The sequence below is a fragment of the Natator depressus genome, chromosome 13, assembly GCF_965152275.1.
Source record: "Natator depressus isolate rNatDep1 chromosome 13, rNatDep2.hap1, whole genome shotgun sequence".
In the NCBI taxonomy this organism is placed as follows: domain Eukaryota; kingdom Metazoa; phylum Chordata; order Testudines; family Cheloniidae; genus Natator; species Natator depressus.
The window spans coordinates 3874509-3900597 of record NC_134246.1 but is presented as its reverse complement, the minus strand read 5'-3'; the positions used below and the strand labels follow the sequence as shown (position 1 = coordinate 3900597).

General features: G+C 49.6%; 1 protein-coding gene across 1 annotated transcript in view; it reads left to right on the top strand.

Annotated features, from left to right (window-relative positions):
- The first annotated feature begins 13591 nt into the window (after positions 1 to 13591).
- HELZ2 (helicase with zinc finger 2) overlaps positions 13592 to 26089 on the top strand; it is a 53716-nt gene continuing 41218 nt past the window's right edge. Inside the window, exon 1 of the mRNA XM_074970300.1 lies at positions 13592 to 13739. The gene's annotated coding sequence lies outside the window, so the exon portion shown is untranslated. The remainder of the gene's footprint in view (positions 13740 to 26089) is intronic.

Genomic DNA, 26089 nt, shown 5'->3' with positions numbered 1-26089 from the left:
GGTGAACCCACTAGGAAAAGACGGCAGAAAGTCAGTGAGGAAGGGACAGTCATCTTGGATCCATACAAGGGGAATGGGATGTGACATACCTGATAGAATTCCCTAGTCTCGCCTCTGTTAGATTACATACATGTCATGGGTTTGATCACGTCTTGGCAGAGGTGTTTCTGCCTATAGTCAAATGCCCTGCCATGCTGGGCACCTGCCGGCAGCAATGTCTGCCCTGTTTTATTTTCGAACTGAGTCTGACGAAACAGCTAGAGGTGCTTAGTGAGGGATTGTATATTTGAGATAGGTCCTGTTTCTGTGCAACACTTCTCGGAGAATTATGTTTCCTTTAATGGAAGTTAAAAGCAAAACCCACCTTGCACTGACCTCAGAAATCAAAAGGCATTCAAGGAATATGAATCATATTTGTTGTCTAACTTGAAAATCTAAATACCATGTCTATAAAACATGGCAAGCAGGCATCCCTTCAATTAGAGACCAAGCAAGGTTGCTGTCAACTCGGGACTAGAGCAACTTTCCCCCTGTGGAGGGACCAAATGTAGATGGATTTGCAAAAATCTTTGTTTACAGGTGCTGTGAAAAAGTCTACACCTGTACTACTGCCCCTACTACCTTGCTCTTAGCGCTTTGCATCCACTGATATCGAAGCACTTCACAAAGCAGATAGGCATCCCCCTTTTAAAAATGAGATCCAGGGCTTGTCTTCAGTGCAAAGTTAACTTAAGTTATAACTCGCCATGTCTTGTCCATGCACACAAACCTTATCTCAGAGGTGGGGGTGGCTAGAACTCAGGTGGGCTGGGTTGGCCTGGCTGAGTGGACCGGCTAAAGCCTAAGTGAACACAGCTTGACAGCAGCTAACCTGGCTCTGCAGTGTGGACACAGGCTAATGCCACTAGTCCTCCTCGTGCCTTCCTGCAGATGTCCAGAAAGGACAGGTACAGTCTCTCACAATTTAGTGGGAAAGAACTCACGGAGAGGGTCAGCTAACTGCAGCACAAAGAACCATGGGAAGTGCGCCCCAAAATCCCAGCCCTACATACAGTGCCAGCGTGGACACAGCAACTTGAACATAAGTTCCCCGTGTGGCTGCTCTCTCCCAAGCTAGGCTAACTGTGCAGTGGTAATATACCCCCCCAAGGTGGAATGATTCGTCCAAGGCCACAAAGCAGGGCTGGGCCCAGAGCCCAGGTTTTCTGGGTGTCAATCCTTTACCCTGACTGCCAGAGAATGGCTCATTCCACTGCCATGTTCCCTTATGCACCCCCAAATGCCCAGTTAGCTGTCGGACACTGCTGTTCTTCCCCCCTTCCAATGCATGCAGTAGGGTGGGATTCCTCTGGCCCACACAGAGATGGCTGGCTCCCACGAGTGACCTAGAAATGAACAACAGCCTGTAAGTAACTAGCACCACTCTATTTGCATAAGAGACCTATGAGGCTGACAGCATGATGCTGACTCACTCAAACACTTGATTACGTTTCTTTGATAGCCGGGAAGCACACCAAGTTTCGTTTCTCCTGCTGAAGTCTTGCTGGCCCTTGATTACAAACCAGGAGCAACCCTCAGCTACTACACTAGTCTACAAATAATAGACCCCAGGGCCCATGGACTGCCAGCTAAGATGTATGTTCAGTCTCCTAGCAGCTTGCAGCATATGCTACCATCAGCAGGATGGTGTTGATGGCAAAGGGGGACTGCAAAGTCCCCTTTGCCCTCCCATCATCATCCTCCAGCTTCGGCAGGTGCAATCTTGCCCGGCAAGGCTGTTCTCCATTGCTAAGTATTCAGCACTAAGGAACTGTTGGGTTCTCTTTACTGTCTTGCAACACTGTGTTCTCGTATCAAACATAAAAACAGCCTGCGTAAGAGCTGAGGAGATGCTGAGTTCCTCATCCCTGGGTCTCAGTAAACAAGTTCCTCCCTCTGGGAGGGGTGGCAGGGAAAGCTACATCACACAGCTTCGGAGGCTGCCTGTTTTCTTACTGCTCAGTGTGAGAAATGGAAACAGAAACTTGTAACTTCCTAGAGTGTTTCTTTTGCTTTGTGTTTCATAACAACCAAATTCTGACTCCGAGTGACTCAGGGTCTTTTCTCTCCCTACCCACTTCTTTATGAAATCACCCATCAGGATCGTAGCTACTTCCTTGCTTTTTCTCTGTTTTCAAGAACTGAACCGTTGAGCATCAAGTGCCTCTCTCCTATAGCTCAGATAATCCCCTGCACGGGAACAGGCTGCAGATCATGGGACCTGTGCAGCCTTTCCGTATACCTTTGCAGCCCTGGCAGAGTGGTCCTTTAGTGTTTTCTCTCTTGGCTCCCATGGCCACGGTCCTGTTGAGCACAAAGCTGGACAAACAGCAGGACACCTCAGCCATTCTCTTGCTTTTCCTTTGTGCCTCTCTCTGAGTGGGTTTCGGGAAGTGTTTATAGCCAGCTTTTGAAGCAGACACGAAGACCTCATCAGTGCGAAAGATTTGAAATAATGAGTCCAGCCTCCCCACCCCTGCGTTATGAGACTAGCTTTAAAAAATCTTGTGATTTCTTAATAAATGCTGGGGGTGGGGTGACCGGATGTCCCGATTTTATAGGGACAGTCCTGATTTCGGGGGCATTTTCTTATATAGGCACCTATTACCCCCACTCCCATCCCGATTTTTTACACTTGCTGTCTGGTCACCCTAGCTGGGGGGGAGGGGAGGGGTAATTTTTCTTCTGTTTTCTTGGATCTGTACAGGTCACTTTTCCAGCTTTTCTCCCTCACAAGGAGGCCTAGAAACTTTTTTTTTTTAAAGAAAGCTGAGATTCTTCCCTCATCCCATGACTCCAGGAGCTGGGGTTTTACGAAAAAACACCCAAAAGTGTGAGATTCATGATAAAATCATGGGAGCTGGCAACACTGCTGAGGCCTTGCACGGTTTGCAGCCATAATCCCCCCCGGGGAGAGCACCACTGGAGGCAACAGGAGTGGAAGCTATCGCATGTGCAGGACTTAGATGATGCTGCTGCTGGTGAAACTGCCCCAGCTACAACTCACACAATGCTGTCGGGGAATCTCATTTTGACATGGCTGGCTCCTGGACGGGTTCCATGGGGTAGGGGGTGCTGCCGGCTGGCCTGTCCCCCCAGCCCAGGAAGGATGCATGCTGCACCCAGAGTCTGTTCGGGCCCTTCCTTCAGGGCACAGTTTGTTCTTCAAACACAAAGCAACACCACAAGCTATTCCACTGACACAAGCAGGCTGCAGGAGCCTGGAGGCCTTTCCCCTTGCATCTCTCCCCACTCTAGGACCTGCCATAGGAAACAACCTCCTTCCTCTAGCCTTTAAGGGAGCATTTCCAGCCCTTTATAGGACTCACCTGACCCCTTCCCAGCTGGGCTTAATAATCTTTTCTCCCAGCCCCAAACAGCTGTTCTTACATGGCCTCTGGCTGTGAACAACCAAGGGCTGTCCACCCTGCTACAGGGGGCCTTAACACTGTTCCTGAATTAAGCACCATTCTGGATCATTGATAAGATCATGTCTACAGAGTGCACAATGGAACAGTGTTGTAACAAGATCAGGGGCCACCCTTGGTGAAAATGGTTCCCATGACATAGCTCTGCTGGTTGGCTGGGCCTTATACATGAGAACTATGTCCCTCATTCTGGACTATTTTGTCTTTGAGTGGTAACATGGTTGGGCCTGAACATCCCTGCGTGATACATAATCACCTCTGTGGCTGGCTGTTTACACAAACTCCTCAGCCATAGTTCAGCTGATAGTGGGATGTGTATTTTGCACTTTGTTCATTCTGATTATTCCCCTCCTCCAGGAAGTTAAACAGGAAAGTTACTGCAAGGATGATACAGTGGGATTGTGTATTTATTCCACTACTAGAGCGGCTTTGCCTCACTTTATAAGTCCAGACAGGAATTTCCTGTGTGTCATTGCTTCTCATTCTCCAGGGACCAGAGAGCCCAGCCACCCTCTTTCTGCCTCTTGCATCATCTCTCTTAATGAAGTTGCACAATAGGAACTTCTCAGCTGTTTTTTGTTAATAATGTGCAGGGAAGAACAGAATCCAACTCTCTCTGCCACAGCTGTCCTGGTGCTGCAGGGCTAACAGGAGAAAACAACCATTTCGTGCGGTCAGTGACGCGAGCAGCCAGGACCTGAATGTGCAAAGGGAGCAGCTATCATTGGGGTCACAGCCGTTGGCATTTTCTTCAGTAACTTTTCTAATCATTATGATTTGTATTGAATTGGCACCTAAAGGCTGCTCTGACCAGGTCCCCTTTGCACTAAATGTTGTAAACAACACCCAGGTCCCAGCCCCAAAGAGCTTACAATCTAATTTAAAACAAGATGAAACAAACGAGTGTCACAAACTGGGAAGGAGAAAAACATCAAACTCTAAAGAGACTTTGTGCCGAAACCTGCCAGGGGCTGGGTACCTCCTGAAGTGGGAATTGAGGGTATTTAGCATCTCTCAGGATCAGGCCCCGTGATGGTTAGGCCCAAAATTTGTGTTTAAAAGTTTTGTGTTGTGATTAAAAGTTTTACAGATCCTGCTATGGACAGGCATGTTGACACTGAGACTTGTGCTCAATTAAAAGAAATGACTTTGGCTTGGATTTGAACTTTCCTCTGCAATCTTATGCAATAGTGCTGGTGGCACTAAGAAATGGAAAACAAAACTGATTTATTCACAGAAGGGAAACTGATTGGACCTTGTCTACCTGCAAAAACTGTACCACTTTACCTGCACTGGCATAATTGAACTGCTACAACCCACCTAGTGTGGATGCAATTACACCAGTCAAAGTTGCTTTGAATTGGGTCCCTGAAATTATTTATTACTATTTATTATCTTAGAAGAAGAACAAATCTCCTCGAAGACAGGCTGTAGGACTAGACAGGAGGGTGTTAAACTAGTAACAAATGGAGAGGGTGAAAAGAGGGAACAAAAAAGCGTTCATTTAGAACAAAATCAAGATGTTACAAACAAAATTAATCAAGACACCAAAATAGGTGAAGAGAAGAAATTCTTAAGTTGCCTCTACACCAGTGCTAGGCAGGCCCACCGACAAAAATTCCAGGGGCCAGGGCCATCCCTAGGTGGGGTGGCGTGGACCGGGGCGGAAGTGACGAATCCATCACTTCTGGCACCGCCCACGGGGGCCCCCCAAAGCGCAGTGCCCGGAGCAGTCTTGCAGTGCCCAGAGTGGTGCCTGGAGTAATGCCCAGAGTGGCCCTTTTAAATCACCTGGGCCCCTGGGCAGTTGCCCCATTTGACCCCCCCGTCAGCCGGCCTGATGCTAGGAGCTTGGGAAATAAACAAGAGGAATTGGAATTGCATATTTATGAGCATAAATTTGATCTAGTTGGTATTACTGAAACCTGCTAGGAAGATTCACATTCAAAGGGGAGGGGGAGTGGCATTCTATGTCAAAATGGCATTTCCTGTTTCTGAGACACTTATAACTTGGAAGCAAATGATCTTGAATGCTTATGGATCAGTGTCCCAATAGATAAAGCATAAGCTGGGGTATTAGTTGGCATCCACTACAGATCACCAAATCACATTAGAGAACAGGATGACTGGCTCCTTATGAGCCTAGCTATAATGTGTAGTGGGGAAAAAGCTGCATTATTTTGGGGGGCTTCAATCTGAGTGACACATGCTACTCATCTCATGCTGTCAGTACAAAACATCCTCGGATTTTCTCAATATTATAGATTTTGTATATTAGATGTCTCTTGACAGATAAAAAGGAACTGATCATACAACTACAAATTAATGGTAGCTTAGGTACACGTGAACATGACTTGATCACATGTGTTCTGTGCAAACAGGATAAAGTCTAAACCAGTCATATATATACTTGGTGCTTCAAAAGGGTCAGTTTAACAAAGCTGAAAACAATTATGAGCCAAAGCAGTTGAGAAAAAGAATGTAAATGAAAAATGTGATTGATAATTGGGAACTGTTTCAGAACATTTTACTAGATGCTCAAAAAGCCACAACTGAGAAAGAAGAAAGCCACACTAGTTTAAAAAAACCCAACCTGACATAGAAGGGCAGTGAAAGCAGATATATATAACAAGTGGAAGAAAGGGGAAGGTGAAAGCAATTAATTTAAATCAGAAGCTCTGAATTGTAGAAAATTGATAAGGGAAGCAAAAGGACAGAAGGCGAACTCAATCATCAACAGAGTTACGGACAATAAAAAGTTTTTAAAGTATATTGGGAACAAAAGGAATCATAACAATGGTATTGGTCCACTATTAGATGGAAATGGTAGAACATTCAGTACTAATGCAGAAAAAGCAGAAGTGATCAAAAAATATTTCTGTTCTGTGGTTGGGAAAAAGCTAGAAGATTTAGTCATAATTGATGAAAATGCACTACTTTCCATTCCAACAGGAACTCTGGTGAATGTTAAACAGCAACTACTAAACATTTTAAAATCAGCAGGTCTGGATCCAAGAAAGTTAAAAGAGCTGGCTGAGGAGCTCTTTGGACCATGAATGTTGATTTTCAAGACATCTTGGAACGCTGGGGAAGTTTCACCAGACTGGAAGAAAGGTATATTGTGCCAGTATTTAAAAAGGGTAAAAGGGACAGGCAATTATAGGCCTGTCAGTCTGACATTGATCCTGGACAAAGTAATGGAATGGTTGATATGGGACTCGATTGATAAAAAATTAATGACAAGTAATATAACTAATGCCATTCAACATGGCTTATGGAAAATAGATCTAGTCAGCTCACATGATTTTTGTTATGAGATTACAAGGTAAGGTAATAATGTTGATGTAATATACTTAGACTGCTGTAAGGCATTTGACTTGGTGCCACACAACATTTTGATTAAAAAATTAAAATGATACAAACTCAAATGACACCCAATGGCATACTAGGCTACAATCCAGACCAATGAGTAGTTGTCACCCCTGCCCTGTACCTGGGGTGCTCTTTGTAATGCCTTTGATGCTGTAGCCTCCAGCCTGAACTGCTCACAAACCACCTCCAGCATGTAAATCACTCCCAGCTATATCTGTAAAAAGAAAAGGAGTACTTGTGGCACCTTAGAGACTAACCAATTTATTTGAGCATAAGCTTTCTTGAGTTACAGCTCACTTCATCGGATGCATTCAGTGGAAAATACAGTGAGGAGATTTATATACACACAGAACATGAAAAAATGGGTGTTTATCATGCACACTGTAAGGAGAAAGAAAAGGAGTACTTGTGGCACCTTAGAGACTAACCAATTTATTTGAGCTGTAGCTCACGAAAGCTCATGCTCGAATAAATTGGTTAGTCTCTAAGGTGCCACAAGTCCTCCTTTTCTTTTTGCGAATACAGACTAACACGGCTGTTACTCTGAAAACTGTAAGGAGAGTGATCACTTAAGATGAGCTATTACCAGCAGGAGAGTGGGGGGAGGGGGGAGAAAACCTTTTGTAGTGATAATCAAGGTGGGCCATTTCCAGCAGTTAACAAGAACGTCTGAGGGGGGGGGGGGAATAAACAAGGGGAAATAGTTTTACTTTGTGTAATGACTCAACCACTCCCAGTCTCTATTCAAGCCTAAATTAATTGTATCCAATTTGCAAATTAATTCCAATATATCTGTGTGTACTGCAACCAGGCAGCCACACCCTGACTCCTACCAGCTTTAAAGCTTACCACGGGGTGACCCCCCCCTCTCTCCCTGTCTGTCTCTGGCATCTCACCCAAGGCAAAGGAAAATAGCCATTGGAATTGGGGAGGGGGAGAGCGTGGTCCTGACTTGAGAGTTTGGTCACTAAGCTGCTGGAGCATGTGGTGTGAAACTTTGCTTGAATCTAATACAGTTTGTTAAGTTAGGCACTAGTAAATGTTTTGTGATGGGTAGGATCACAGAACCCCCCTTGGGAACTGCCAACTGATGTGCCAAGACTACTTCGGCCCCTGCTTTCCCTGCCCTCCCAGCCTGGGTCTTCAGTGCCCTGCCTGGTTTGAGCCAGACCCACTAGCCTGCTGCAAACCCAGACCCAGGTCTGAACCATGTCCCCTAACAGCTGTAGGCTTAAACTGAAAGCAGCTTAAGAAGTGTTCCTGTCTTTAACACTCAGATGCCCAACTCCCAATGGGGTCCAAACCTCAAATAAATAAGTTTTACCCTGTGTAAAGCTTATACAGGGTAAACTCATAAATTGTTCACCCTCTATAACACGATGCAGAGAAATGCACAGCTGTCCCCGTGTCCGTCCCCCCAGGTATTAATACATACTCTGGGTTAATTAATAAGTAAAAAGTGATTTTATTAAATACAGAAAGTAGGATTTAAGTGGTTCCAAATAGTAACAGACAGAACAAAGCGAATTACCAAGCAAAATAGAATAGAACCCGCAAGTCTATGTCTAGTACTGTAATAAAACTGAATACAGATAAAATCTCACCCTCAGAGATGTTTCAATAAGTTTCTTTCACAGACTGGATGCCTTCCTAGTCTGGGCACAATCCTTTCCCATGGTACAGCCCTTGTTCCAGCTCAGGTGGTAGCTAGGGGATTTCTCATGATGGCTGCCCCATTTGTTCTCCTCCACCCACTTATATATCTTTTGCATAGGCGGGAATCCTTTGTCCCTCTGGGTTCCTACCCCTCCTTCTCAATGGAAAAGCACCAGGTTAAAGATGGATTCCAGTTCAGGTGACACGATCACATGTTACTGTAAGACTTCATTACCCACTTGCCAGCAAACACACATACAGGAAGACTTACAAGTAAAACAGAGCCATCTACAGACAATTGTCCTGGTTAATGGGAGCCATCAAGATTCCCAACCACCATTAATGGCCCACACTTTGCATAATTACAATAGGTCCTCAGAGTAATATTTCATATTTCTAGTTTCAGATACAAGAATGATACATACATACAAATAGGATGACCACACTCAGTAGATAAGCTTTGTAATGATACCTTACAAGAGACCTTTTGCATGAAGCATATTCCAGTTACATTATATGATTTTATAAAAATATGCTAATGAGTGTGAATATAGAGTGCAACGTCACATGTTTTATGTTTATTTTTCTTGTAACTATTGCTGACTTTCAATGCCTCATTACTTTTACTCACTTAAAATCTCTCTTTGTTGTTAATGACAGGTTTCAGAGTAACAGCCGTGTTAGTCTGTATTTGCAAAAAGAAAAGGAGGACTTGTGGCACCTTAGAGACTAACCAATTTATTTGAGCATGAGCTTTCGTGAGCTACAGCTCACTTCATCGGATGCATACTGTGGAAATTGCAGAATACATTATTATATACACAGACACCATGAAACAATACCTCCTCCCACCCCACTCTCCTGCTGGTAATAGCTTATCTAAAGTGATCATCAAGATGGGCCATTTCCAGCACACGAAAGCTTATGCTCAAATAAATTGGTTAGTCTCTAAGGTGCCACAAGTACTCCTTTTCTTTTTGCGAATACAGACTAACACGGCTGTTACTCTGAAACCAATATATTCATACTGTCCAGGAGAGGGCTGGGCATACATTTTGGGGGCAAAATCTGGGACTAGCAGTGTGCTGGGGTCACACACATTAAATTGATTATACCCCATCTAACTGATAGGTCTCAAATGTAACCATAAGTTAGGAATCAGCATCAAGCCAGGTGTGTTTTCAATGGGGGGCCCTGAAAGGATCAGTTCTTGGTCCTACGCTATTTAACATTTTTATTAATGACCAGGAAGAAAACACAAATCATCACTGATAAAGTTTGTGGATGAGACAAAGTTTGGGGGAGTTGTAAATAATGAAGAGGACAAGTCTCTAATACAGAGTGACCCGGATTAATTGGTAAACCAGGTGCAAGCAAACAAAATGTGTTTTAATGCAGCCAAATGTAAAGTCACACATCGAGGAACAAAGAATGTAAGCCATAGAATCATAGAAGATTAGGGTTGGAAGAGACCTCAGGAAGTCATCTAGTCCAACCCTCTGCTCAAAGCAGGGCCAACCCCAACTAAATCATCCCAGCCAGGACTTGTCAAGCCAGGCCTTAAAAACCTCTAAGGATGGAGATTCCACCACATCCCTAGGTAACCCATTCCAGTGCTTCACCTCCCTCTTAGTGAAATAGTTTTTCCTATTATCCATCCTAGACCTCCCCCACTACAGCTTGAGACCATTGCTCCTTGTTCTGTCATCTGCCGCCATTGAGAACAGCCTAGCTCAGGGGTGGGCAAACTACAGCCCGCGGGCCGGATCCGACCCATCAGGGCTTTGGATTCGGCCCGCAGGATTGCCCCCCTGTGGTGCCTCAGGCCCTGCGCTGCTCTCAGAAGTGGCCGGCACCACGTCCCTGTGGCCCAGGGCAGAGGGTTCCATGCGTTGCCCTTGCCTCCAGGCACCGCCCCCCTGCAGCTCCCATTGGCCAGGAACGGGGAACCACGGACAAAGGGAGCTTTGGGGGAGGCACCTGGAGGCGTGGCAAGGGCAGTGAGTGGAGCCCTGTGTCTCGTCCCTGCCCCAGAGGCCGCGCAGGGAAGTGGTTCCGGCCGCTGCCCGGAGCAGTGCCACATGGGGCCACGGTAGGCAGGCAGGGAGCCTGCCCCTGGCCCCGTTGCGTGCCGCTGCCACCCCGGAGCCGCTTTAGGTAAGCCCGAACCCCTCCTGCACCCCGCCCCCCAACTCCCTGCCCTAAGCCCCCTGCCTGCACCTCGCACCCCTCCTGCACCCCAACTCCCTGCCCTGAGCCCCCTGCCACACCCCGCACCCCTCCTGCACCCCAACTCCCTGCCCTGAGCTCCCTCTTGCAGTCCGCACCCATCCTGCACCCCAACCCCCTTCTCTGAGCCCCCTCATAGACCCTGCACTCCTCCTCTGCCCCAATCCCTTGCCCTGAGGCTGTTCCTGTACACCGCACCCCCTCTCCCACCCCACACTCCCTCCCGCACCCCAACCCCCTGCCCCAGCCCTGCATACAATTTCCCCACCCAGATGTGGCCCTCAGCCCAAAAAGTTTGCCCACCCCTGGCCTAGCTCCATCCTCTTAGGAACCCCCCTTCAGGTAGTTGAAAGCTGCTATCAAATCCCCCCTCACTCTTTTCTTCTGCAGACTAAGTAACTGCAGTTCCCTCAGCCTCTCCTCATAAGTCATATGCTCCAGCCCCCTAATCATTTTCGCAGGTTTCAGAGTAGCAGCCGTGTTAGTCTGTATTCGCAAAAAGAACAGGAGGACTTGTGGCACCTTAGAGACTAACAAATTTATTTGAGCATAAGCTGTCGTGAGCTACAGCTCACTTCATCATTTTCGTTGCCCTCCGCTGGACTCACTCCAATTTGTTCACATCCTTTCTATAGGGGGGGCCCCAAAACTGGACACAATACTCCAAATGTGGCCTCAACAGTGCCAAATAGAGGGGAATAATCAATTCCCTCGATCTGCTGGCAATGCTCTTACTAATGCAGCCTAATATGCCGTTAGTCTTCTTGGCAACAAGGGCACACTGTTGACTTATATCCAGCTTCTCGTTCACTGTAATCCTCAGGTCCTTTTCTGCAGAACTGCTGCTTAGCCAGTCGGTCCCCAGCCTATAGCGGTGCATGGGATTCTTCCATCCTAAGTGCAGGACTCTCAACGGATTTCTTCTTTTGACCCAATTCTCCAATTTGTCTAGGTCACTCTAGACCCTATCCCTACCCTCCAGCATATCTACCTCTCCCCCTCACTTAGAGTCATCTGTGAACTTGCTCAGAGTGCAGTCCATCCCATCATCCAGATCATTAATGAAGATGTTGAACAAAACCGGCCCCAGGACCGACCCCTGGGGCACTCCGCTTGATACCGGCTGCCAACTAGACATCGAGCCGTTGATCACTACCCGTTGAGCCCGACAATCTAGCTTTCTATCCTCTTTATAGTCCATTCATCCAATCCATACTTCTTTAACTTGCTGGCAAGAATACTGTGGGAGACCGTATCAAAAGCTTTGCTAAAGTCAAGGTATGTCACGTATGCCACATTTTAAGGAAAACTTGCCTTAAAATGATAGACTGAAGGAGCTCAATCTATTTAGTTTAACAAAGACCGAAGATTAAGGGCTGGCTTGATCACAGTCTGTAAGCACCTACATAGGGAACCAATATTTAACAGTGGACTCCTTCGCTCTAGTAGACAAAGGTCGAAGAAGACCCAGTGGCTGGAAGTGGAAGCAAGACACATTCAGACCAGAAATAAGGTGCAACATTTGAACAGCGAGGGTAATTAACCACTGGACCAACTCACCACGGGTTGTGATGGATTCTCTATCACTGGCCATTGTTAGATCAAGACTGGATGTTTTTCTAAAAGATCTGCTCTAGGGCAACAGGAATTAATTCACGGAGGGTCTATGGCCTGTGTTGTGCAGGTGGTCAGACTGATCCCCATGAGCCCTTCTGGCCCTTGGAATCTATGGATCTAACTTACCCCCCAGGCGTCCAAGTTCTGGATGCCAGAGACCATTTGGAACAAGCTGGCCGGGGCAGGGGTCCTGGATTCTGTTCCCCGTAAGCCAGCCCAGGCAATATACCTGCTCCGTGCTTCAGGGTGTGGGGAAGCTCTGGCTCGGTAGGACGCTCAGCCGGAGTTTGGGGGGGGGGGGCAGTGCCTATGCAGGAACTGTATGGGTGCAGCAACTTGGGTGTTTTCTGCCCCCTCAGGGCCAGGTTATTTTTGATGGAAAGGCAAGGAGGGCAGCAGTAAAGAGGAAGGGGAGGGGAAGAAGAGCGATGGGTTGGATGCAGGAGGGTAGGAGGAACAGGAGGGCTGTGCATGCACGAGACTGGATGGTGCTGGCTCTGACTTGGTGGAGTGGAGTGGGCTGGTTAGTGCTGGCTCTGTCACCACCCCCCAGCCTGGAGGAAAGAGGTGGCTGTGTATGCAGGGGCAGTGCTGGCTTTGTCCCTTCCCCAAGGGTGGCTGTGCATGCAGGGGGCGGTGCTGGAGGCTGGAGCAGTGTATGCAGGGGGCGGTGCTGGGGGGGCGGAGCTGTGCATGCAGGGGGCGGTGCTGGAGGCTGGAGCAGTGTATGCAGGGGGCTGTGGAAGCAGGGGGCGGTGCTGGAGGCTGGAGCGGTGTATGCAGGGGGCGGTGCTGGGGGGGCGGAGCTGTGCATGCAGGGGGCGGTGCTGGCTTTGCCCTCAGGGCTGGGGGGGAGTGTGTGGCTGTGAATGCGGGGGGGGGGGCGGAGCTGTGCATGCAGGGGGCGGTGCTGGCTTTGCCCTCAGGGCTGGGGGGGGAGTGTGTGGCTGTGAATGCGGGGGGGGGGGGGGGGGCGGAGCTGTGCATGCAGGGGGCGGTGCTGGCTTTGCCCTCAGGGCTGGGGGGGGAGTGTGTGGCTGTGAATGCGGGGGGGGGGCGGAGCTGTGCATGCAGGGGGCGGTGCTGGCTTTGCCCTCAGGGCGGGGGGGGGAGTGTGTGGCTGTGAATGCGGGGGGGCTGGGCTGGAGGGGCCGGCCGGGCTCCCACGGGGCTGCGCTGATGTAATTTCCGCGAGGCGCTGCCATAGGTTTGAATGCAGCGAGGGCCCAGAAACGAAACCGATCGCGGCGCAGCCCGGCTTAAAGGGAGCTGGACCGAGTCAGCCCCAGCTCAGCCGCCGCAGCCCGCGGGCCAGGACCCCCCAGCGCCGGGCGGCAGGAGCCGCAGCGCAGCCGGGCAGGGGACACAAAGTTTCCTTCCCTCCATGCGGCCGCCGGGGTAAGGAGCTGGCCGGCCCCCAGGAGGGGCGCTCCGGGCAGGGCTCGGGGACCCCGGGCAGGGCAGTTTGCAAAGTCCCAGCTGGGGGGGGAGACGAGCCGCTCTCGCTTTTCCCCAGGCTCCCCCTGCCAGCCTGGCTGGGTCCCCGCCGCCCCCTGCGGGATTCCCACCCGGGAGCGGCTGACCCGCGTGGGTGGCCCCCGAGCGGGGCGGTGTTGGGGACTGGGGGGTGGGAAGCGGCGCCCTTGTTTCCGGGGACACCTCCTTCCCCAGGCGCTGCCCGAGGGCCAGCCCGTCGGGTCCCCACTCCGCGGCGACGTGGGATGGGGAAGTGAGAAGTGACTTCGGGCGTTATCGGCCGTATTAAAGCCCGGGCGGGGCTGCCCCAGAGCAGGGCCAGTTGGGGGAAGTTCGGGATCTGGTTTCCCAGCGGGCTGGTGTGTGAGGGGCCATGAGTCAGATGCAGCCCTTCCACCTTCCCGTGCAGCGTTAGGGCGAGAGCCCGGAGCGAGGGGCAGGCAGAGCCGGAGCGAGTGAAGTTGTTTGTTTTGGTCAGCAGAGAAGCCTGTCTGCGATACTGTCCCAGCTAAGTCAGCCGCTCATGTGCCAGGCCCACGAGCAGCGTGTTTCGGGGAAGCCATGGGCGGCTTTGTCCAGGCTGGGATGGGTTTGGATACTGCTGTCGGCAGGCGGGTGCAAACCCCTTGGGTAGGCTGTCTGCACTGGTATGAAGAGGATCTTGCGCTGTGCTAGGAATTTGCACCAATAGGGCATGGTGCCATGAAACCCCAGTGTAGGCAGGCGGTTAGAGAAGTGTGACCCTTTCTGTCTCAGAATTGGTTACTTGTAGTTTTGGGGTCCTGTCAGATCCAGCTGACTTATTACAGTTAATATCTGGGTTTATTTTTCAGCCACCTCTTAGAAACAAAAGAGAAGTAATATTTATTTTTTGGTGGCTTCACAAACCACACGGAGGCTCTGCCAGGAAGTGAGAACCCTGACTGCTTGTATCGGGACTTCGTGGGGAGCAGGAGTCTAGGTGGGGCTGTGGAGGTCCATCAATGCACCTGTCACTGGGGTGTGTGGTAGAGGTGAGGTTTGCACCCGAAGATGGGGTGAGCTGCTACTACCGAAATCAAGGCTGGCCCAAAGAGAAGGAGCCGTGTTCTGTGGGTATACCAGGTGTGCCAAACTGGCACTGAGTGCAGAGATGGGGAGGGCACATCTGGTAGGATGGCCCATGTAACTCACCCCTAATTAAGGGGGTTAATGGCTCTCTTTAGAGTAACACATTAGAGAATCACTGGTAAATAATTAATCAAGGCAAAGCCTAACTATAAAGACACTAGGCCAAATTCTTTTCTCGGCCTCTTTGGAATGATGGTTAAAGCTCTGTGCGGATTTGTATCCGCATCTGATCTGGCCTGCGGATACTCACACCCACGGATGCCGATATCTGCGGATATCTCTGGATTTGCAGGGCTGTTGTTATAGTTGCCAGGATGTGCTGAAGAGCAGAATCGGGCCCCTTAAGTACAACTAATACGTTTCTCTACACGTGTGTAGGAGGCGGCGCCTTAAATTCAGGGATCTCTGTTTCCAAGGAAGTTATTTATTATTCATATTAACTTAGCACCTAGAGGCCTGAACCAGAATGGAGACTCGTGCTAGGTGCGGTACAGGCAGAATGTGTACAGCCCTGATCCCAAGAGCATGCTGGTTTTGGAGTTTAAAGGAATTGTTGTTCTTTGGTGGTTGTTTTTTAAAGCAGCAGATGAGGTAGAGGTGGACAAGCTGAATACTGCACATTGGACTCCATGAGGTGCACGGGAAAAGGGCTGGAGCAGTGGCAAAGGGAGCAGTTCAGTGTAGCAGGGCTTCATGCGAGGAGAAAATATAACCTGTGAGAAATGAGCCCAGCTATGAATCCTAATGAGGTAGGAAGGCACTACACGTATGTGCTGGACTTTGGTAACGGCTGTAATATACCAGCCTCCTCTATCAGGATCCGTGACTTGCATCTAAACCTGAGATCAACGGTGAACCTGCTTAGAATATAGGGTCACGCTTTCTAGTGTTCTCCCACAAAAGGGCGAGTGCACTTTACAGCCATGTGAAAACTATCCACAACGTTGCTCGCAAAGCTCGGGCCCCGATGGGTTGGTGAATGGTCTTGGTGGTCGGGTTCTGATAGCACCCCTCGCTGCCTAGCACAGTCTGGATTTATAACAACCTAAGCAATGGTGTGGCAAAAGTGTGTCCCAGTGATGCTAGCCCTGGGTCTCTTTGCAGCTGGGAGAGTTCCCTTTGTAGCCCAAAGGGCCAGAAATGTCCTTTCAAAACTAAAGCTACTCTCAATAGGCCCAGTAGTGCCTATGCTTCTATATAGCACTTGTCAGTAGCAGATCTCCAAGTGCTTTGCAAAGGAGGCCAGTACCATTATCTCCATGGGAAAACTGAGGCTCAGGAAAGTGAAGGTGATCCAGCAGGCCACTGGCATAGCTGGGACTAGAACCCAAGTCTCTCAAGTCCCAGTCCAGTGTTTTACCCATGAGACCAGACAGACTTTGAGGTAGTAGGTGCTGAAAACTTCACTCTCAGTGAGCTCCATGCGGTGGGAAGTTCAGCACCCCTAGAAGAAATCTGGCCATTGTTATTTAAGGGCCTGTCTTTAGGTATTCCATTTTAAAGGCCCCAAAGGAAATAAAGATGAAATCTTGGTAGCAGAGTGAACCTGAACCATGCATCCAGCCAGACATGCTGGAGAACATAGGGTCTGATTCAGCAAAGCACTCGAACATATCCTTAATTCACACTGACTTCAGTGGAACTTAAACACATGCTTCAGGTTTGCACGTGGACCTAAGTGCTTCGCTGAACTGTGGTCACTGTGAGCACACAGTGTCTGAGGTCCAGGGACCTGTATGTTCTCCCTGTAACTTTCTACTGGTTTTTGTTGTCGAAGAGACCAAGCTTTAGTTTTAAAATCAACGAACATGTCCAGCCCTTCTGACTAGGGCAGAGCTGTCAGGATGGAAGCTGACCTGGTGTGGCCCTGATGCTTCAGTCGAACAATAGCAAATTCAGAGGTGTAAACTATTATCCAAGCAGCCAGTTCAGCTCAACTCCAACCACCCTGATAGCCCCTTTTGGAAATGCTAAGTGTTGTGAAGTGGGGCAGTTAAACTCAATTGATACTGAAGCATTCTCAGAGGCACTATCTTTATGCCCAAATGCTCCCCTCCCATGCACTGTGTAGGAGTCCTTTGTTCTCCCAAGAAGGACTTCCACAGGTTCTCTCTGGAATGTTTTCTGTTAGAAGCCTTCCCCCTGCAGCCAGGATCCTGTAAGTCTGCAGCAAGGGCAACAGAAATTGGAGCCAGCTTTAGAGATTCTGTGGCTTTTGGCAGTGTGTCATCTGCATTAACAAGGAGCCCACTACTCGCTGCAGAATTCCAGAGGCATGGATTGCATGCTGTCCTTTCTGGCCTTGCGGAGGGTACAGAATTGCCATAGCTTGAAATGCTCTGAAGACTCAGGCTATGTCTACACTGGAAACGGTACAGTAGTGCAGCTGCATCACTATGGCACTGTAGTGTAGACACATGCTACGGTGACAGAAGGGGTTCTTCTAACCACCGCTCTGAGCGGTGGTAGCTAGGTTGACGGAAGAATTCGTCTGTCGACCCAGAAGTGTCTATGCAGTGGTTTAATTAAGCATGCAAGGCTTGCAGTTTTTCACAGCCCTGAGCGAAGTAGTTAGGCTGACCTAACTCTGTAGTGTAGCCCAGCCCTGGTGCCTTGAGCTGCCCTCTGGCAGCAGGGGTGTGTGGATGGGGCATTACAATCTTTTTAAAAAAAAAAACCCAGTGACTGAACCCATTTTTCGCTGTAGGTTATAAAACAACAGCACTTAGCTTTTACCTGGTGCGTCTCATCCCTGGGTATGGAAACGCTGTACAAAGGTGTTATCTCTGACAGAGGGGACACAGGCACCGAGACGGGACATGACTTACCCAAGGTCACTGAGTCAGTGGCAGAGCTGGGGATAGAACCCAGGTCTCCTGACTCCCAGGCCAGCTTCCTCTCCAGTTTTTCTTTCTCAGGATAAATTGTCAAAGGTGGGCAAGCACAGGGATTTTGACTGGTATGCCCAGAAACCCCCAGCCCTTTGTGGCTGGGTAGCGAGGCTGCTGGGGCTAGATCTGGTGAGGCGCTGATCATCTCCTGCATGGTAGTGAGCACTCTCCTCTCCTGTCAGAGGCTATGTCTATGTAAGCAGAGTCAGGTTGAGCTCTACCCTGACATCTGGTGGTGAGTTGTGGAAAAGGACTTCAAGGGCTGATCTCGTTTTCATGAGCACACCCACCCCGCTTAGCATGATGGGACTGCTTGCCAAAATGGTCACTTTGCCTAGCTGTGGGATCCCCGGTCTCTTTGTTATTGGGGCAGGAGTAATAAAGTGTTGTTATCCCGGTTATGTAAATCAAGGACAGTAGAACTGTACCTGGCATTTTATGATTGAAGGACTTGCCCTCAACTAAGTAGCACTCGCTAGGCAAGGGACGTGGGTTCTAGAATCCAGTGAGATGAGAGAGGCTGGGAACAAGCATGTGTACCTGGTGGCGTGGGCTCCTTTTGAGGGCTTGAAACACCAATTTCACTCCATTCTCTCTACACTGTGTAATATCAGAGCTGATTTTGATTCTGTTAGGAGTCTGATTGCAGGTTTCTGAGCTGATTTCACTTCGGGCCAATGTTGCACCAGTACTGAGGCTCCCCTACTATGAGCTGAAATCACTAAAGAGCTAAAATTACGAAGAGCTGAAATCACTGAGTGCTGTTAAGTGGGGGGGGCTGAAGATATATTGGTGAGCGGCTAGCGGGATGTCTGCTGGAGGTGAGCAGCTCGTGGTGAAGGCTGCAGCAGACCCCTGCGGAAAGGAAGGGCAGTCGGCCGTCCACATAAGCAGTGGAGCACGTAAGGTGCCCCCATACCTCCCCGCTTTTCCACCTAGGCTGGGAGGTTAACTCTGCAGATGAACTTTTGAACTCTGGGGCTGCGCTGGACTTTGGGTGACATTTGGGTTGCTTTACTTTTGGGACTTTGGGTGACTTTTGGGTTGTTGGACTCAAGAACCAAAGGGAAAGGACACAGCCCAATCCTCATGGTTTGTGTTTATGAACTCTAGTTGTGGTGTTTCCCCAACATACTGCTGTATTGTTTCGCTCCTTTATTAAAAGGTTGCTTTTTTTTGCTACACTCAGACTCTGTGCTTGCGAGAGGGGAAGTATTGCCTCTTAGAGGGGCTCAGGGGGGTGGTATGTGATTGTCCCAGGTCACTGGGTGGGGGCTCAAGCCGGTTTTGCATTGTGTTATTGAAACAGAACCCCTAGATACTGAACCTGGCCCTTGTTGCTGCCAACTCCGATGGGCAGAAGGGTTACATTTTTGGGGGCTCGTCTGGGATCCTGGGTCAGTACCCCTTGCAAGCACATGCTGAGTGATCCACTACATTGGGAAACAGTTGTGTTTATATTTTGAGGAAATTACTGTCTGTATAATGGCTAATATGTCAGGTTTCTTGGGCCCCGGCTCAGCAGTCTCTAGCTCAGGGGACACAGCCTCGGCTGATGATTGGGCAAAAGCTTGGAAGAGATTGTGCTGTCCCATGCTACGTCAAACTCTTGTCATAAGTTAAGGTTGTGTGCTGGGGAGGAGGAGTTTGAACCCCGGTTGGCGCATACCACTGAAATGCTGCAAGAGTGGGCCGTACCGGATGCAGAAAAGCGAAGATGCCGAATAGAGAGCCTTGGGGACTAGCATTAGATGTGATTCACACCCTGAAGCTCATTGACTCTGGGGTCAGTGTGAAGGACTGCCTAGAGGCCCTTGATCACACCTTTGGGACCATAGAGGGCCCTGAAGACAGCTACTGTAAGTTCCTTAATTCCCGACGGCAAAGGGGCGAGAAGGCATCAGCCTACATACAGAGACTGGAGAGACTGCTTCAGAGAGCTGTCATGAGGGAGCAGTGGCTGCTGAGCAGATGGATAAGACCAGACTGGCTCAAATTGAAAGAGAAACTCAGTATCGGAACCCGATTCTACTTCGTCTCCGGCTAAGAGAACGACAGGAACATCCCCCAAGTTACTCCTAGCTGATAAAAGAGGTCAGAGAGGAGGAAGAAAGGCAGGCTGCCAGCGAGTTTTGGGAAGCCCAGACATCGGAGCCAGCCAGCACAACACCACTGCAAATGGCCAGTGTACTGATGGTGAGCACCAGAGAGGAACTTGCCCAACAAATGCAGGTCCTGACAGAACGGATAGCTGAGCTGCAAAGCACCATTGACCGAGCTAAGACTTCCAAGAATAAGGAGCCTCAAACTGGGACAATGGAGAGATCAGCATTTAGAGCCACCGGCCCACCCAGGCGAAGGGGGAAAGGACAATTCTTCTGTTACTGATGTGGTCAGGATGGGCACGATGCTGCCAAGTGCTGTAATGAAGAAAATCCCTCCTTAGTGTATGGAAAGCTGAGGATCAGTTGGGAGAGATCCTGTAACTGCCAGAGGGTCTGGGGACGGGGACCACCCAGGCCTGCAGGATTTGAAGAGTCCCTCAGAAAAGACTGTCCAGCTGGGATCCCCGCAGGACTGATAGGGCCTCGAGCAGAGGTCACGGTGAGGATTCAAGGGGCGGAGTGTAAAGCAGTGCTTGACACTGGATCTCAAGTGACTATTATATTTCAGTCATTCTACCAACAGATGCTTAGGCACCTGCCTATACAGCCACTGACCGGCCTTGGTCTGTGTGGCCTCAGCATGGATGAATACCCCTACCAAGGATATGTCATAGTGCACCTGGAATTCCCAGAGGAGGTTGCTGGAGTAAGAGAAGAGGTAGACACAGCTGCCTTAATATGCCCTGACCCTAAAGGGACCTCTGATGTGTCTGTGTTGATAGGGACCAACTCCAGCCTCTTCAAGGTACTCACGGATTACTGCAGACGAAGGGCTGGGGACCAGTACCTGAATACCCTGACGATCCATCCGCTTTGTGCTGAAGCCTATAAGAAAATCGAGAGCGCTAAAAAGGAGACATCTGAGCTACCGATTGGGGCACTGAAGTACGCGGGCACGACCCCTTAGTAGTGCCTGCAAGGACGGAGCAAGAAGTGCTTCTCATGAGTACCTGGCTGAAAGGCAGTAAAGGGGCATTAGCAATGATAGAGCAGCCGGTGGAAGGAGAGCTCCCGGAAGGAGTGCTGGTCCCTAGTGGAGTCATAACCCTACCTGCTGAAGTGCAGGAAAGAGTGACTATACTAATTTGCTAAAGAAACGAGTCGCAATGTTGTTGTGAAGCAAGGACAAAAGATAGCAGACCTCTTTGAGCCTGAATCAATTGTAAAACCCCAGTGTGAAACTCAAGTTCCGACAATAGACCCAGCAAAGTTTGACTTTGGAGATTCACCAGTGCCCAAGGAGTGGAAAGATCGCCTGAGGAAGAAACTTTGGGAAAGATCCAAGGTGTTCTCACTGCATGAGTGGGATGTGCAAAAGGAGTAGAGCACAACATCAGACTGCATGATTCTCGACCTTTTAGGGAGAGATCTAGGAGGATTGCTCTCTCTGAGGTGGAAGATGTGCGACATCATCTTCAGGAGCTGGCTGCGACTGGCATCGTTACAGAGTCCTGCAGCCCCTACGCCTCACCCATTGTGGTGGTCCGTAAAAAGAATGGGAAAATCTGGATGTGTATTGTCTATCGCACTCTAAACAGGAGTGCTGTGGTTGACCAGTACACTATGCCTCGAGTCCAAGATGCCTTAGACTGTTTACTGGGAAGCCAGTGGTTCTCTGTGTTGGATCTTCGGAGTGGCTACTACCAGATCCCTCTGGGAGAAGAAGATAAGGAGAAGACAGCCTTCATCTGCCCATTAGGGTTTTATCAGTTTGAACGCATGCCCCAAGGGATTTCTGGAGCACCTGCCACATTTCAACGGCTTATGGAGAAAGTTGTGGGAGACATGAATTTACTGCAAGTGTTAGTTTATTTGGGTGACCTGATTATGTTTGGTAGAATGTTGGAGGAGCATGAAGAAAGACCACTTAAAGTGCTTGATAGGTTGGAGGATTATGGTTTGAAGCTTTCAATTGACAAATTCCAGTTCTGCAGAACCTCAGTGAAGTATGTGGGTCACATCATGTCCCAAGAGGGTGTGAGTACTGATCCCGATAAAATAGAAGCACTCACTACATGGCCATGTCCAGGTAACTACAGAGAACTCAAGACCTTTCTTGGATTTAGTGGCTACTACTGCAGATTTGTGAAAAATTATGCTACGATTGTAAAACCTCAGAATGATCTTACCAGGGGACACCAATCCCGCAAAAACAAATTAAGACCAAGAATAAGGGGAAGTCCCCACAGCCTCCTGTACAGACACACTATGGTCCCTTCGAACCATTTGGGCCACAGGGGGATGAGAGATGTGAAAAGGCATTTCAAGAAATCATTACTTGCCTAACTTGTGCTCCAGTCCTAGTCTTTGCTGACCCAGGCAAACCGTTTATCCTGCATACTGATGCCAGTTTGGAGGGTCAGGGAGCAGTCCTGTACCAGGAAGTGGAAGGCATATGTAAACCTGTAGCCTTTGCCCGCCGAGGACTGTCTGACAGTGAAACTCGCTATCCCACCCACAAGCTGGAGTTCTTGGCCTTGAAATGGGCCACCACCGAGAAATTTCGAGACTGCTTGTATGGTGCCCAGTTCCAGGTGTGGACGGACAACAATCCACTGACTTATGTGTTAACGAGTGCTAAGCTGGATGCTACAGGGCAGAGATGGGTGGCTGCTTTGGCTAGCTAAGAGTTCAGCATTCAATACTGATCAGGGAGAAGCAATGTAGATGCAGATACATTGTCCACATGTCCGCAGGCACTGAAAGTTGCTGTGATACCCACTGATGGAGTGAGAGCTATTTGCAATGTGAATCATCGAGAGCCAGAGGCCCATGAGAGCCTTCAGGGATGTTGCAGAAGCTCTGGGCCTGCCCCCTGAAAGTGCGCCTTCTGCCTCGGTGAACTATATTGCATTGGACCAATCTCCTTTGCCCATGCTCAATGCGGCTGACTGGCAAGAAGCCCAGCTGCAAGATATTGACATTTGTGATGCACTACTTGCCAAAAAGGAGGGGCGAAGCTCAGCTGTGATTGTCCAACCTAACCCGGAGGGTAAACTACTATTGAGAGAATGGACCAAACTAAAACTGATTCAGGGAGTGCTACACCGAATGACCACGGACCCTTTACAAAAGCAACGAGCACAACTAGTGCTGCCAAAAGAGTACAGAGCCCTGGCCGTGAGGGCCCTGCATGATGACTTTGGATATTTGGGGATGGAGAGGACCCTGGAACTTATTCATAGTAGGTTCCATTGGCCTTGGATGGCTGAAGACGTTTGCAGGAAATGGTGAGACGTGCTCAATGTGTTCAAAGGAAAACTCTGCTCACAAGGGCTGCATATCTGAAGAACAGCACCAGCAACAAACCTTTGGAATTGGTATGCATTGATTTCTTGTCTCTAGAAGTAGACGAGGAATGTTGGGAACATTCTAGTAGTGACTGACCGTTTTACATGGTATGCGCAGGCATATCCCACACGTGATCAGAGGGCCACCACTGTCGCTCGAGTATTGTGGGAGAAATATTTCTCAGTTTATGGATTCCCAGCCCGGATACACTCGGATCAGGGGCGGGACTTTGAGAGTCACCTTCTGAAGGAGGCGCTGAGGATAGCGGGAATTAAAAAGTCGAGGACAACTCCTTATCACCCTCAAGGTGATCCTCAGCTAGAGAGGTTCAACCCTGTTAGATATGTTGGGGACTTTGCGACCAGAGCAGAAGGCAACCTGGAGCCAGCATGTCGCATTCCTGGTGCATGCCTACAACACCACAAAGAATGATGCTACGGGAGTCACCCCATATCTCTTGATGTTTGGGCGAGAACCAAGATTGCCCATAGACTTGTGCTTTGGTATATCAGAGGATGGAGATAGCTGTGAAACTCATCAGCAATACGTATCCTGACTAAGAGAAAAGCTGCGGGATGCTTATCACTTAGCTACATCTGTGGCTCGGAAGAGCTCAGACCGCAACAAACATCGATATGATGCTAGAGCGCATTCGCAGGAGCTCCAGCCGGGGGACAGAGTCCTGCTGTGAAATTTGGGTATTGCTGGCAAACACAAGATAGCTGATAGGTGGAAGGCAATTCCTTACCTGGCGATGGAAAAGCTGGGAGATCGGTCTTCAAGATCAAACCTGAAGTGGGTCCAGGGCAAATAAAGACAGTACATAGAAACCTTTTGCTCCCTGTGGGGGAGTTGGTAGGCACCCCTTATGAGATGGGCCACGACAGGGCAACCAGGCAGAACAAAAGTTCTAAACCAAAGCCGCCATCCAACACGGACAGCGGGCCCCCTGCAGCTAACCTACCCCTATTCAGCACAACTGAGAGTGAGTCTGAGGAGGAAGACATGACCATAGTGTACTCTGGAATGGAGATCAGATTTCGGTCTTGATTAGCTGAGCCAAGAGTGCTCCCCCTCCTCAGCCCTAAATCCCCTGGCGGAAGTATTTAGGCCCGTTACTGGCACCCCTGTGCCGCCAATGGGACCCCCCCTGTGATGACATCCAGGATATTGGACAGTGGAGACATACAGGTGGAAGGTGCCCTGGGCACCTTGGACTTTCCACTGGGAGAACCAGAGATGCAGGGGCCTACGCCAGTAGCCGAGGGACCCTCAAAGGAAACCTCTCCATCTGTCGCTCCCCCCACAACAGAGATTCTCAATAGACGGGACAGGGTAATAAGATCAGTAAAATGGTTAACTTATGATGCATCGGGGTGACTAGTGAGGAGCCAATACGTTTAGCACACAGGCTTGTGGAAGCCACAGTGGGCTTCCTGAGGCCCTTTGGAGGGAACCAATGAGTCAGTCTACTAGAGGCGCCCAGGGGGGTGGTATGTAATTGTCCCAGGTCACTGGGTGGGGGCTCGAGCCGGTTTTGCATTGTGTTATTGAAACAGAACCCCTAGATACTGAACCCGGCCTTTGTTGCTGCCAACTCTGATGGGCAGAAGGGTTACATCTACACTGCAAAGGCTATGCCAGCATAGCCGCTTGGTACAGACTCAGCCTACCTAGCCATGGTCCTAGTCCGTCTATGCTGCAAATGGAAGCTCTGTTGAAGAGGAGTTCCCTGACTGTTGTAACTGTGGTGTACGTGGGCCCTTGGTGACTTGACAGGGCATGCAAAGGGCTTTCTGTTCAGTGCAGTAAATCAGCTGTATGCCTTGAACCTAAATATGGTTGGTTAAAAGAATATAGTCTCCATGCACCATACAGTAAAAGGGGCTCTGTTAAAACAATGGAGCTACATAATTGAGACCTTTTTCTCCACCAGTCATAGCTCTTTAAACGCTGGATGCCTTGAGATGAGCAGACCTGCCAGTGGGAATGTGTTGCCTTGTTTGACGTCTAGCAAACCCGTGACTCCTGTCGGGAAGAACGTTACTGGCTCTGGGGTTACTAACCCGAACAAGAGAGTCCTGTCCCCTGATCCAAGGAGAGCTTTTCTTTCGTGCCAGGTTACTGATACTTCCTCCCAGGGCATGTCACATTGTCTGGAGTGGCTCACGAGCGTGAGTGTCGACTGCAGGGCAGACTGTCAGAAAACAGGGCAGACACCCCACGCTGCTGGTGCGTTCTATAATTAGATTTCACCAGTAACAAATGTGAACTCCTGGGTCACTGTAACTGTCTTTCCATGGAGTCCCAGATGTCCCAGTAGACTCTCCAGTCTATCTTGCTGTCCAGGCAAGCTGGACTTAGTGATAAATGGTCACTTACACCAAAAATTACAAAATATTGAGGTTGCTCCCAGCTCCAAGAGACCAGTCACTTTCCCCTGATCAATGAATACCCTAGATCAGTGCATATGGCTACCAGGGGCTTTTCTTGTAGTCACAGCCTCCTGGGTGGTAACTGGAGTGTGGGGGGAAGAGCAGCGGCCCCTCCCGCATGGCTGCCGGCAGGGCTTGGGCTCTGCCCCCCTCTGGAGCCAGCCAATGTGCGTTCCCCACCTTCCTGGGAACAATGGGGCTCAGGCTTCTTGCTTTAGCCCTGGGGTGGTGGGCGGCAGGTTCTGGCCGCGTGCTGATAGGCTCCAAACGCGGGGCTTCGGGCTCTGGGCTTTGGCTGCGCAGTCGTGGGCTCCGTCCCCTAACTGCAGGGGCTCCATCTCCTGGCTGCAAAGTTCACTATCCCACTCATCGCCTGGCCC